Source organism: Pteronotus mesoamericanus, unplaced genomic scaffold (assembly GCF_021234165.1).
Source record: "Pteronotus mesoamericanus isolate MK-2021 breed Mesoamerican mustached bat unplaced genomic scaffold, CSHL_Meso_final scaffold_85, whole genome shotgun sequence".
In the NCBI taxonomy this organism is placed as follows: Eukaryota; Metazoa; Chordata; class Mammalia; order Chiroptera; family Mormoopidae; genus Pteronotus; species Pteronotus mesoamericanus.
In genome coordinates this window covers 1,187,683-1,199,888 of record NW_026555329.1, presented here as the reverse complement: position 1 = coordinate 1,199,888, position 12,206 = coordinate 1,187,683, and the positions used below count along the sequence as shown (strand labels likewise).

General features: G+C 41.0%; 1 protein-coding gene across 1 annotated transcript in view; it reads left to right on the top strand.

The window, feature by feature from the left end:
- CREB5 (cAMP responsive element binding protein 5) overlaps nt 1-12,206 on the top strand; it is a 377,051-nt gene that overhangs the window by 133,120 nt on the left and 231,725 nt on the right. The window lies entirely within an intron of this gene.

Genomic DNA, 12,206 nt, shown 5'->3' with positions numbered 1-12,206 from the left:
ACTCTCTAATTGAAACTGGGCGTTTATCTGCAGGAGGTCTGCCCAGACTAGCTAAGGCATCAATTTTTGTTGGCTAGAGCACTGCAGCAGTAATGTCTGATGGAACAATGGAGTGAAATGAGATTTTAGAAATTAAGGAATGTGAAAGCTTCGAAAGACAGATTATAAGAAAATGAATTCATAAGGTTTTAAGAAGTATTTTAAAAATATGATGCCTAAGGGGAAAAAAATCGTAAAAAGTTATCCTTAGTGGTAACAGCAAACATGCAAACAAAAAACCACAGAGCCATTCAAGTTTTCCTTTTTTATATATATTTTTCTTTTCTCGAATTTTTATTTTTAAGAATAGGGATGAGACATGGTCTGGTGCTTTTGGATTAGAACACGTGAGGGAGGGAGGGAGGGATGTTATGAATGGGAAAGGATGGATTAAGTGAGGGACCTGTGGACTCATGGAGGCAGAGCTGTCACTTCAATCAGAGGGTCAAGGCCTTAGACGTAGGCCTCATCGGGAAGTAATATTAGGGCAAACATTTGGAAGAGATGAGGGAGGGAATTGTGAGGATAATGGGTAGAAGCTTTCCGGCCTGCGGGAGCAGTGAGTGCCAACGTTAGCCAGCAGAACATCAAAGAGGTCACCCTGAGTCTAGAGTCAAGTGCATAAGATAAGGAGTAGTAGGAAATGAGGTCATAAAAGTGACAGGTGATACCGTGTAGGTGGTACCTTATAGGCATTGTAAATGTAGAAACTACCTCACTTAACCCCATTGCACTTCTCTGGACCCCTAAGGATGGAGAAACCAAGTTACTGCTAGGAAAATTTTATAAATTTGCTCTTAATATTCAGACAAGATTTCCAGAAGCTTCTTTGGAAACTGTCCCATCTGTTTGTGAATAGTGTCCCTGCGCTGCGTGGCAAGTGCTGTTTGGTTTGCTATGGTCGAGTGAAAACTGTGATCTCTTTATACTAGGATTTCATCAAATAAGACAGACAAACTCTCATCGGTTTGCTCTGCTGCAATGTAGAATTTGGGTTTTGCTCTAACGCTGAGCAAACACTGGGAGCTATGATTCAGTTTGCTTGGAAGCAATGGCCACTCAAGGGTACTTGTCCTCCAGTTAAACAGCCGCTTCCCAGGATAAAAATAGGCTGCTTAATTCGTATCGATCATTAGAACAGCACGGCAGTAACTCACGTTTGTGAAGTGCTAAACAATTTACAAAGCAAGGCCATTCATGGCGAGCCACCTGACGGGTTCTACCAGAAGTGCGATGACGTGCCAGCGTGCTCCTTCTCCATTGTTTTAGAGAAGGAAGTCTATCTTGTAGCACATTTTCCTTCTCGCTGAAGATCACATTTCTATTTTATGTTAAGAGCCTAATGTTGCCAAATATTCAGGAATGCAGATGCTGAACCAATGCCCCAGGCAGGGGAGTTTTCAAGCAAATTCATCTTTGTGGCCAGCCCTACCCTCCAGTTCTTTTGGCCAGGAGAGAAGAGCTGAGAAAGGGAGGGCTTGGGAGAGGGAAAGGCAAAGGAAAGTCTCTTCTCAGACCTGTAGTATATCATTAGCAGCTTTTAAGAGAGTGCTATGTTTATATTTCTGGTCATTAAGTAAGTATTTGATTCTCTTTGAAATGCTGAAGAAATAGACCCTCAGCACCCCTGTGGTAGTTTTATATGCACTCTGATTTTAAGTAACTTTACATTTTCTGGTAAGGAAGGGAGAGAAATTTGTTTAGTAATTCTAGAATGGGCCATTTGCCTCTTGCATGACTGTACCAGGTTCTCAGTGTGACTTCTCAGCATTTCATTGTGTGCTTAGCACCCCTTTCATGATATTAAAGACCCTTTTCTTCCCCAGGCGGCACAGAAGTGTGATTGTGCTAATGCCATTGGTGCTATCCACTTCCCTGCCCCATGCGGGCCCCAGGACCCCAGTCCCTCACTTGTTTTTAATCATTTTGCTTCGGCTTTTCCGGTCTTGTTTTCCAGTTACTTAGGAAGTCTCATCTTGCCTCACTTCAACCAGTGGCTCTGGTTTGAGTTGACCAAACACACGGCAATTTGAGGAGCTGTATTCTGGCCTCTGTGTGTTGATATGACTTATGAGGACTCAAATCAGCAAATGCTGTCTCATTGTATCTCAGGCTTAACATGTCTGTGTTCCTAACTTAGACAAGAGGAAATTGTAAATTGATTGTTCTTTATTCCCATATCATCACCTGAGAAATTCTAATTCACTTATTTATTCTGACAACAGTCATTCAGTTCTGTGCCCGGCGCTGAGCTAGACAGGAGTGATAGAAGACAAGACAGACACTGTCTCTTCCTTCCTGGAATTTATAATGTGATGACCTTGGAATAATGATAACAGTGACCCGTTGGGACACATACTATAAGGGAAAGGATTTGGGATGCTGAGGGAGAAAATAGCAGGGGGGATATCTTTAGTTAGGGAGGTGGCATTGAGAAGATGATCCTGAAATGATGAGAGGAAAGCAGTCTCTCTAAGAGTGAGGAGATGTCAGAGAGACAGCAGGGTGGACGGATAATGTGTCATTTTATTAAAGTTCTTTTCAAAGGACTTTGACTCCAAAGGTCAAAGGAAGCCAGGGTGTACTATCCTGTTTTGTACTTGAACAAACACCATCCATCAGTCAACAAATTTATTGCCTAAAGGATAGGATTCAACTAGGCAGAAAGGAAGAGAGACATTGCAGGACTAGGGAATGTACCTGCAGAAGTGTTAAGGTGAGGATTTGAACGCATGAGTTATGTAGTGAGTAGAAAAGGGCGGCTGGAGTGGAGGGTTTGGACAGGAGACAAGGCTAAGAGATGAGACCGAACATATAGACCCCTGAGGCAAGGCTGAGAGTGGGCCTTAGTAAGTAAAGGGGAATGCTGGGAGGTTTTAGAGTTGAGGAGTGACATTAGGAAAGTGCTGATTTATACCAATTAATTAGATAGTGGGGTCTGGAGCTTTCTGGGAGGGACCAGAAGGACCGGAAGCCTGGAGAGCAGTAGGAAGCTATTGTGTGATCAGGAAAGGAGGTGATAAAGCTCTGGAGCTTGTGGGATAGTGAAGAAAAGACAGATGTGGGACTCATTATGAAGGCAAAATCAACAGACTGAAGACATTAAACAAGATCATGTGCTTAATGGTGGAGCTCGGATGAAAACACAGAGCTGTTGACTAGCCCTTTGCCCTTTAGACCATGGTCTAATCAGCTCTAGATGATATGTCTCTTCCTGTTTCTGTTGTGTATGTGTGTGTGAAGGTATTTTTCAGATTCATTTGTTTTTCATCCCCATTTTTCCCTAAATTTCCATATTCCATCTGAACTGTAGGACTTCTAGGAGAGCACTTGTTTTCTTTTTCCGCAGCACTGGTTACGCTTACTATATATTTACTTGGCAAACATCTTGTGACAGGCATTGTACTAGGCCCTGAGGACAATGACATGAAATCAGACTCTGTTCCTGTAGTCAAAGTGTTCACAGCTAGAAGGAGGAAATTGATCTTAAAAATAGGTAAACATACCAATGTGTTATAGGAGCTTTGAGGGAAGTATGTGTGAGATAAGATGGAGGACAAAGGAGTGGTTAATTAATTCTACCTAGTGGAGAAGTAGTATTAGCCTTGGTAGTAATCATGATAATAGCAATGATAATTATAATAATGGCTACTAACATTTATTGGACATTTAATGTGTTCAACATTGCACTAAACTCTGTATTTATATTACTTAATGTAATCATTATAAAAATCTGACATGGTAGGGTTGTTACTATTTAAAAAATAAAAAACTGTAGCAAAGAGAAGCTATAAACTTATTCAAGATCACATTATTCATTGAAATGAATATTCACTGAATAGTTGGATTTATTGCGTATCTACAAAGTGTACATCATGAAGATACTGGCCGTTCTCAGATGAACATGGATTTTCCGTGCTCCAAGTTTATTGGAGGAATCACTTGTGGAAACCAGCCATGCTCTCTGATGAGGTGTGGACAAGGCCCTGTGGGAGCGCAGAGCAGGAAACAGCTATCAGGACCAGAGGAGTTGAGGGAGGCTCCACAGAGGAGGAAACATCAGAGCTGGACCTTGATGAACGGATTGACTGCAAAGAAGAAATATTATGTGCAGAGGCAAAAGAGAGACATGAAATGGTGTGAAATAGTCTACAAGCATTGAGCTCTATGTGTGTGAGCAGTAAAGGGGGTCGTGATAGGGAGGATGGGTTGCCAGGAAGTGAGGTGGGAAAGATTGACTGGGACCACATTGTAAAAGGTTGAAGTCAATGTCAAGGCATATATAGCAGGTAATGGATGGCCAGCAAAAGCCTTTAAGTGGCCCGGTTCCATGATGGAATGTGCATCATTTTGAAAGAAGAGTAAATTTTTTTCTCATTAATTTTTTTTGTTTTTATTTTTAATTAAATCTGTTGGAGTGACATTGGTTAATAAAATTATATAGGTTTCAAGTGAACAATTCTATAATACATCATCTGGATATTGCATTGTGTGTTTAACACCCAAAGTCAAATCTCCCTCCATCACCATATAATTGACCTCCTTTATTCTTTACTACCTCTCCCGCCCCCTTCCATTTGGTAACTACCATACTCTTGTCTGTGTCTATGAATTATTTTTTATTTCTTTGTCTTGTTTGTTCATGTGTTACTTTCATTTTCATATCTCACATATGAGTAAAAGCATATGGTTCTTGATTCTTGAAAAATGAGGAATCTTACCAGTGAGCATCAAGTATAATATCATTTTCAATGGTGTTAAACTAGTGTCTAGCTTTCAGGATACCTGTAGAGGCATCAAGCACAGAAATGTGCCCAACTGCAATTCTAGTCACCTGAATGAAGTAGCACCATTTCCTTCCTTCTAACTCAGATGACTCTATTCAGTAGAAGCAGCCAAGACAATAAAGTAACAGACGAGAACAGAAACATAGGCAGTCCAAGGCACTGAGTATCTGAACAGGAAGGAGCAGAGTCTTTGAGAGACACCTGAAAATTGTTTCTCACAGTCAAGGGTGGCACCTGAGAAGACGTTTATTGTTTTGAGCATTTTACTGCAGTATTAAATGAGTAGCTATAAAATGCTTACAGGGATGGTTCCGGGCTCCATTGCCTCAAACCCAGTATTAGGAAAGATGACAGAGGTCTGGGATTGGAGGAGAGTGTAACTGCCCTGTATCCTGCAGGCTCAAGTCTACAGACCCTCTGGCGTGGGGTGGGGGGCAGCTTCCTGGAAATGGGGGAATAGGCTAAGGACACTGAAAGTCTCATCAGCGTGTGAGCTGCCTTCTTACCCATGCAAGGGAATGTGTCTTGGAAGTTGGACTTGATCCAAACAGCAGAGAAATGACCTTTCTCAGATTTTCCCTGAGCTCTTAGAACTCCCGAGGAAGGTGGACTAACATCAAAGAGTGAACAAATGAGGGTTTCTTGTTGTCTGTCTGTTTTAGCAGTTTGATAAAAGTATTGTTCAACACTCTTTGAGCTACAGCTTTCCCTCCCAATTCCTAACCTGCCCTTGTATGTTGTAAACCGCTCTAGAAACACCTATTGGGGCCAACATGATCTTAAGACAAGAATCACAAATCAATCACTTTGAAATGAATTCACGACATATTCTCAGGCTTTTCTAGGTGTGAAGATGGTGGTGATGACATTGATCCAGATTAGCGATGTGACAGATACACTGTAATTCTCAGGATCGCATGCCAGCATCAATTAATAACTTCTTTTAACGTTCATGAAAAGAATATCAGGCACAGACATTTCTTACCATGTTATTTCTACTAGAAAATATTTTTACAGTGAGGTAGTATTGCTTAGTAGGTAAGAGCCTAGACTCTGAAGCCAAACTGCCTAGATCTGAGCTCCTCCACTTATTGGCTGTGTGACTTGGAGCAAGTCACTTAACCTCTCTGTTCCTCAGTTTCCATATCTTTAAAATAGGAATAATAATCATATCTACCTCCTAGGCTGATGATACAGATTAAATTTTCTGGTATATGATAGTGCTGTGTAAGTGTTAACTGTTACTAATAATATTTCTATTAATATCAGTCATGGACAATAGCTACCCAAAATGAACCATTACTCTCTGAGTTTCACATTCTAAACTTTACTAAAAAGAAAGAAGTATATCTTTGCTGTCAGGCACTGTGCTGGGACATCTGTTATCTCATGTGATGCTCGCTACAAACCTGGCCATTAGGAGATTGTCTCCACTTAAAGATGAGGAAGCTATGGCTCAGAGAACCTGAATAACATGCCTCAGATGACATAGAGTTAATGTGAACTTGATCCTGATTTCTGTACTCATGCTTGCTTCCTGTACCTTGGGTCCTCATAGTATTTTCCAGGAATAAGTAGCAAACTGAAAAAGCAGAATTTAAATGTGTGTGTCAAGGGTGGAGTTTTGACAGTGCCCCATGCTCCCCTTTCCCTTCTACTCCTGCAGAGGTTGCCTGAGGTGGTTTCCTATCTTATCTTGTCCATCTTGCACTGTGTGACTATGTTAAGGAGAATGCTCTGGAGAGAGAGGCAGCCTACATGGCCCCTGACCTCCCCACCCCACCTGCTGTGTCTACTCCAATACCTCACTGTCCCCTCTGTCGTGGGGCGGCCCTGCCTCCATAGGATTCAAAATACCCATAGCAGTACTGCTCCGGAAAAGAGGAGTTGAGACCCCCTTGCATCCCTTTTGTACCTCCAGGGAGCCTCGTATCTCCCAGAAGATTAGAACAGAACCTTTGTCATTCTGTCCATGTCTCAGACATCTTTTGGATGCAGTTCATGGATGTTTACATCTGAGAAGTTCTGAAAGTCTTCATAACTGCCTGGGCATCATTAAGATGCAGACAATTTCAAGATTGCACAACTCAACTTGTAAACGCGTGTTGAGATGACCGTGGCTCTTTATAGAGAAACCCATAAAGTCTCCACACCTTGGCAGTTGGACAGACTATAGATTTGAAGATAACATTTTGGGACCTTATGGGAATCCACCTCACTTTGCCCGTGTGCTCCAAACTTCACTTTCATTTCTGGGCCACTTCCCTTCATCATTCATTACCACACCCTGAAATTATAGTTATTTGTAAGAACACGGATGTATATTCATATGTATCAGGTTGTTTTTTTGTATATTGTATTCCAAGTCCATGCATGCAGAAAGACAATTACCATCTACCTCAAGCTTACTGACTATGCAATCAAGACTCATTATTCCCCTGGTTCTCATCCCATTCACACCCTTTATGTCTCAGAACAACAATGAATGGAGAGCAAGGGACACGAAGGGAGGAGAATTCAAAGGACATGTGGAGAAATTTCAGCGGAAGAGGGAAAGACTTGGTTGCGGATAGTTTGTCTGTAGAGCTTTTATCTTTGACGTTGTAGAAATTTTACTTTTTGCTAGATCCATTTTTTGAATCCTGATCCCTTGGGTCTGGCAAAAAGCTGTAATTTTCAGAAGGTTAATTTCTGCAAAAGCTTATGGTTATGGAGGGGAAAAAAATCAATGTTTCTAGGCTCATGAATCAGAGTCTAAAAAATCTGTTTGAATATGTAGTGTCTCATAAAATGTAACATAGAAAGAGACTTATGGAGTCTCAGAGCTGGGAAAGACCATGGAGACCATGTGGCCCAACCACCTGCTTTTATCAGTGAGGCTATGGAGCCCAAGGAAGTTGAATGATTTATCCAGGTTACATGATGACAAGGAGGGGTAAAGAGATGGGACTAGAGGAGGCCTCCTAATGCCTAAGCAAGTGTATTTTCAACATTATCACATATCACCAATCATTTAGAAGGATTTGAGCCAAAGTATAAACCATGTATCATAAATGAGAGAATCTTAGCAATGAAAGAGACCTTGGAGGTCATCTAGTGACACCTCCCTTCTGGTATAAAAATCTTCTTGGTGACATCCTTGACAGATGGCCACTAGTCTCTGCTGGTTTGACTCTGATATGAGAAGCTCAGTGCGTTACAAAGCAGCTTGTTTTGTCTCTGGACATCTCTACATATTGGTATATTTATCCCAACAAAAGGTCACATTTGTATTTTTAAAGTATCAATCTGGAAGGAGTGAGGGTGCAGCCAGGGGTGAATAGCATGGCATCAGCCATGGTGTGGAATTTACTCTTCTTTTCATCTTAAAATGAGGATAATGGTGTCTACTTCATAAGGTCAGTGTAAGGATTAGAAGTGCGGTTTCTAAAGCATCTATCATAGTGGCTGCTTCAAAATAGGTACTCACATTGTAGTTATTATTGGCTTTTATCATCATGGTCCCATTTTTTGAAGTTATGGCTGCTGGAGCAACAGATAGCATATTTAATCATGCAAATATTTGAAGGCAGTTAGCCTGACCCTCTAAGTCTTCTCTTCTTCAGACTAAATAGTCCCCAATGCTTCTATCGTTCTTCCTGTAATGGATTTTGGATGCCTTCAGTGCTTTCATTCCCTCCTATTTGTCAATTTCCCCCTTAAAATGTGGTCGCCAAATGTGGTCAGTTCAACATGCTCTACAGGGGAATAATTACTTCCCTTGATCTGGACATTGCACTTCTCTTACAGTGACTTAGATTTATGTTAGCATTTTTGGAGGTCTGATCACACAGTTGGCGCAAGTAAAATTTGAGCCTACTATCCAGAACATTAGCTATGCCTCCCAACATGTGTCAACTACAGAGTTGACAAGCACAATTTTTATATCTTCATCCAGGCTGTTGATAAACATGTTGAACAAGAAAAGGCCAAAGGCTAAACTTCGAGGAACATCCCCAATCCTGTCCTTCCGGGCTTATTGACATCCATCCACTGGTTATGTGACATTGCTTCAGCATCTCCAAATCTATGCACCTCTACCAGAGAAATAACTCAGAGAGCTAGAGTCTGTCTTTGTGTTTTTGAAACTGGATATTTAATTTATCCAAAGGTAAAATGCCATTCTTTTATCAATGAAGACAGGTTTTGAACTCATAATTGGGAAAATGTGAACTCAGAAAATAATTTCATGTTTGAGTTACTATGTAATGTTTAAAGAAAAAAGTCATCTCTTCTTAATAAGAAATGATAATGCTTGCCTAATTGTTTATTTTTCCACCATGTTTTGAAATTTCCCTCTGGATATGGGAAAGGAGGCTGGAGAATTTGCAGATTTCATGTGGTACAGAAGGGAGATTATTGAAGAATTAGAATATAACTTTCAGAAGCCTCTTCTGTCCCTGGTGGAGGTCACAGAGACAAAAGGATGATGTTGGTGGGGGAGGGTGTTAAGTATTTTCCTAAAGAGTCTTTTTTATGCATTTTAATGATTCTCAGAGAAGATTCTTAAACCGTTCTTGGGGAGAAGACGTACCTCTTTCTAGCATTTAACAGGCTTTACCCTGAAGAAATGAAACAGATTTATTTGTACTGCAGCACAAATCAGTGTTTCTTGGTTTTTGTGGCCGAGATAAGGAATGGTTGTTGTCATCATTTGAGCCAAAGTGCTCAGACTTGAAGCTCACCTCTTGGTATTTTCCTCCAAAGGCTCATTTAATATTTTATCAAAAGTTTACTTTCCAGTCTATGTGCTAAATTGGTGGTTTACTTCTTAATCCTGATCTTCTTAATCCTGATTATAGGCTATTTCTCTAGCCTATAATCAAACAAGTGCCTTAATATCTAAAACTGTATTATTTTGAGCAACTCTGAGATTTAGAGGTAAATAGACAAGAAATTAGCACTATGAAAAATTACACAGGGAATAAAGGATAGGATTTCATCATTCTGAATGTTCTAGGAATTGTTATTTTATGTTTTACTCATTCACTCAGTATTTATTGAACACCAGCCATATGCCAGGCACTGACCAAGGCAACAGAGACACAGTGAGGGGTAGACTCAGACTTAGTCCCTTCTCTCCTCGTGCTTATCGTCTAGAGGGAGAAACAGATATTAATTAACCAATCTAAAACAACTGTGAAGTTGTGGAACATATACAACGGAGAGGGAGATGGTATGCCCCATTGGAGAGGTCAGGGAAAGCTTCCTCATGCGATGCTTTATCTGATGTTTGAAGTCAGGGGAAGAGCACAGGCAATGGAGAAGAGCCTACTTCAAGACCCTGTGCTGAAATGAAGGATGGCCAGTTTGAGGGCAGGAAAATTCCAGGAAGGTGGAATAAATCACAGGAAGCAAGAGTGACAGCAGCGTGAGAGGAGCTGGGAACGTAGCGTGGACCCATACAGGCTGTGAAGGTCATACGAACAGCGCTGTCAGTGTCTTCCAGACCACGAGAAGCCATTCAGAAAGCTGGGGTTTGGGGGTGTAAGGGGAGTTGGAAGGACGTGATGAGTTTGCCTCTTGAGAAGACCGTTGTGATTATAGTACAGCCAAGAGGAAGAAGGGAAGCCAGAGTGAGTGACAGGAGACCACTGTCTGGTCCAGGAAAGGAGATGGTGCTGGTTCGGTGTAGGTTTGTGGAAGGATAAATGCCAAGACAGAAAGAGACATAGGATGCTTCAGTGGGCTTTGTAGTGTTTGGGGACTGCATGAAGGGCGATAGAAAAGAGATGTCAAAGGGAACTCAAAGAGAGATCGTGGATTTTATATTCTTGTTTGTGAATTTAAAGATTCTTATTTTAAAAATTAAATCACACAGCGTTGTTGATAACTTTTGGGAGCACAGTCCAACAGAAATAATTCTAAAAAGAGAGCCAGGGACTATTATGACAAAATAGGTGGCTGAGCAAGATGAAAACTTTCGAGTATCACTGAGGATCTAAACAATGGAAAAAAAATCATCCTTGTAATTATTTACTTCATCAAGACCTCATTAAGACCCAAGGTAGTAGGTTTGTTAAGGTCCCCTTTCAAAGGACATCACACAGTTATTTTTACTTTTGTTATTTTTAGTTCAATTCTCTATGTCTCTAGGTCCTATAAAGAGCACTCCGCCATGTCCCTGCACTCGCACCCTAATACAAATCACCACTTCCTTTCATCTTACTTTACCAACCACAATATTTTCCCACATCAGAAAAGCCTTCCAGTATATGAGAGGAGCTTTCGGACCACGTGTGTATGTATAAGGCTGTTCATGCCTTTGGGAACCCACGACAACATAGTCGGCTCACAGTCTCAGCCAGGTGCCCAGTTTCCATCTGGACTCCTGACAAACTGTGTGGTCAGGAGTTAGAAATCAGAAACCTGGCAAAGGTGCAATGTGATGGACACAGCCACCCCAAGTACCGTATATGTTATCACCATCATTTAACACGTAGTGCAGGAAATCCTGTTCTTTGCAGAAGAACTTCAAAGAACCACTTCTAGTTCTCCTGGGTAACATTTACTTTTTTCTTTGCTAGCCCCAAAGTGCATGCAGATATATATATTTTTTTCCTCCAGTAAATTACTAGTGACACTTCATTTCTTTCCTGTCATCCTCAAGCCCATGTCCAGCTGACCTCTCAAATTTCCCTGCCCTCTTAGGCTGAAGCACTGTACCTGGCAGTTTACAGCAGCCGCTTACTTAATTTGCTACATATTTTCTCTGTCGTTTCTAGGTTCTGAATTTTTCATATCTTAGCCCCACTCTGTTGATCAGCCCTGCCCAGCCTCAGTATGAACACTTCCTCTTCTGGAAAGAGTTGTCTTTTAAGCCAGATTTGTCTTACTTATTTTACCTTACATTTGAATTTTAAACAAAGAAACCTTCACTCAAATCATCAGAAATATTAGGTCCCTTAAGTGACTTAGAAGTCTTATTTTTTTTCTTTACTCATTTGTTTATGCAATATATTGTTTACTGAATGCCTACTGTGCTCCAACACCATGAGATAGCCCGTGGGCACAAACATTGTGCATTCTAGAAGAAAAGACAATGAACAAGCAAACAGACAGTCAATAGCTATTCTGTATTCTGTGATTTCATGAAATTATTATGGATTGACTTTATGCAAGTACAGCAGAGGTTACAACTCTTGCTCTTGTGCCATTGGATCCCAGACACCTCATTATCTATTCCAATCATCCTCCCTCCCCAGGTTGTTGGGCTGGGGTGATGACTATGCAGATTATGATTTGGAAAATTAGTAGTTTCCTGGGGGCGGGGGGAGGGGATTAGTGGTTGGCCTCTTTTATAGGACTGAAAAAGAAAAAAATAACCCAGTGTGCTTGTCA